This window comes from Meriones unguiculatus, chromosome 19 (assembly GCF_030254825.1).
Source record: "Meriones unguiculatus strain TT.TT164.6M chromosome 19, Bangor_MerUng_6.1, whole genome shotgun sequence".
NCBI lineage: Eukaryota > Metazoa > Chordata > Mammalia > Rodentia > Muridae > Meriones > Meriones unguiculatus.
The window spans coordinates 43,022,760-43,024,988 of NC_083366.1; the positions used below are offsets into that span (position 1 = coordinate 43,022,760).

The window sequence follows — 2,229 nt, forward strand, 5'->3', positions numbered from 1 at the left end:
AACAATAGCACCAAAAAGGCAAGTAAACAAACAAACAAGCAAACAAAAAAACCCAACTTCAGTCCTATAGTCCCTTATGGTGGCAGTAGGGATGTGGGTTTTGCAGTGGCTGAGCTACCAGCCTGGCTGGTATGTAGTGCCCCTAAACTTCCCCATCTCCCACATTCTTCACCTTGATGCTGCCCCAGTGCTGAGCCTGCCTGGTTAGTATGATAGTGAAGTATTTTCTGTGTCAGAGCATGGTCCAAATTTCCTGGGGCCAAGTGTTCGCTGTCTTCTTGCAATGGTACCCTAAACCTAATAAAAAAAATATGAATGGACCAGGCGGTAACCCTTGACAAGAAGCTTCTGTCCTGGAGATTTCAGACAAAGACCAATAGGATGACCTGTTGGGCAGAGTGAGTGTTTTTTGCCAGTGTTGCTTACCCAATGTTTAATTTATCCTAGAGGATTTTATTGTGGACTCACAGAATCAGACCCATGACCACTTTCACCTAGATCATCAACCATACCTGGCTGATGATTGTGGAGGAATGAATGATGTATTTACTGTGTGAACTCCAACAACAGTCGCTAGACTAAAATCCATTAGGAAGCCTGTGTCTTTGTTTGGCATGGCTGTCCAAGAATTGAGATGGCTCAGCGGTTAAGAGCACTGACTACTCTTCCAGAAGTCTTGAGTTCAATTCCCAGCAACCACATAGTGGTCCATAGACATCTATAATGATATCTGGTACTCTCTTCTAACCTGCAGGCATAAGTGCAGGTAGACCATTGTATACTGAATGAATGAATGAATGAATGAATGAATGAATGAATTTGGTCTTGCCCAGTTCAAAAGCAATGTGACTAATACAACAAAGGGCTTTCAGTACATGTTGGCAGAGCTTCAAAGGCCTCTTCTGAAACACTTGTTGAGACAGCCCATGGGGCCAAAGTGAGAGCAAATGAGAAGGCACTGACAGCTACAAAGAAGGCCAAGGAACTGGCCAATAAGGCCACCACCAAGCAGCAGCAGCAGCAGCAGCTTGAATAGCTTGTTTTCTCTCAATTCTTTCTAGTGTACTTGATTACTAAATATCAAACTCCATCCTTCTGCTGTCTGGATGGTGGGCCAGGCTGCTAGCCTGGTCAATGTCTGCAGTGTATTGAGCTCAGTCTCAGGGTGCAGTGGGCAGAGAGGTGCAGTGACTTGCCCACGGTCCCAGGCAATATGCAAGTGAAGCTGTAATATATGATAGACTACATTCCACAAGGGCAGGGCTCTCTGTTTTATTCTCTGGTATGTCCCAAATACCTGAACAATATTTAGCACAAAACTGGCACTCAATTAACACTTGGTTTGATCCCCCTTCAAAAAAACCCAACTTTTAAAAAACTTCAGAAACTCTTAATTATGGACTCCTTTAAAAAGCAAAAATAAGTTTCATGTTTCATGTGTTTTTTACTCAAAAAAGGAAAAATCAAGGCATAAAAAATGATCATATTTAAGCAAAATCAAAGTCTAGCAGTGTTGTTCCAAAGTTTTATAGCTTAGATATCAGACATGTAGGACTTAGTCATGATCTTCTGGACTCCAAATAGTTTGGGCAGTCCATCTTTTCCGGTTCTGCCATTTGGAAGTTCAGGCCAGCTCTACTTCATATATGCTGCTGTCTATAGTTGTTGCATCTCTAACATCTTGGGAGTTCTACTTCTACAGGTTCATCAGTGGCTTCCCCTTGTCCTTTCTCAGGGACTCCAAACCTGTCACTGGAAGCTAGAGTTCAGCTGTTTTCTATGACTTACAATCTTGCATTGCTCATGCTTTAAGACCAGTCACCATGTAGAAGACTCCTAAGTACTGAGAAGTTTGGCTGTAGCTTGAGATGCAGTCTTGACTCTCCAGAACACAGCATCTGTATGCTGATCTTACCCCCCTAAAAAATTATTTCTCAGAAGATTTTGCCTTGTTGACTGTGGTCTTTTATGAATGACAGCTGATTTTTTTTCATCCTTAGTTGACCAACATCCATTGTCTTAGTGAATCAAAATGGTTTCACTTCCACAGTTTCTTAATTCAAATACATAACAGCAATGGTACAATAGCGTCTTTGAGGGTCACTTAAAGCTTCCTTTGAAACTTTGCAAGCCATATTCACATTGTTTGCATTTCTCAGCATTTTGCATATGTTACTCTATATTCCTTTTTTTCCCCTCACTTTCTCACTTCCTCGCTGGCACTTTATC

The 2,229-nt window shown here is 41.8% G+C and overlaps 1 pseudogene; it reads left to right on the forward strand.

Moving 5' to 3' along the window:
- The first annotated feature begins 209 nt into the window (after window positions 1-209).
- Window positions 210-1,036, forward strand: LOC110541018 (PRELI domain-containing protein 1, mitochondrial-like; annotated as a pseudogene).
- Window positions 1,037-2,229: the final 1,193 nt, after the last annotated feature.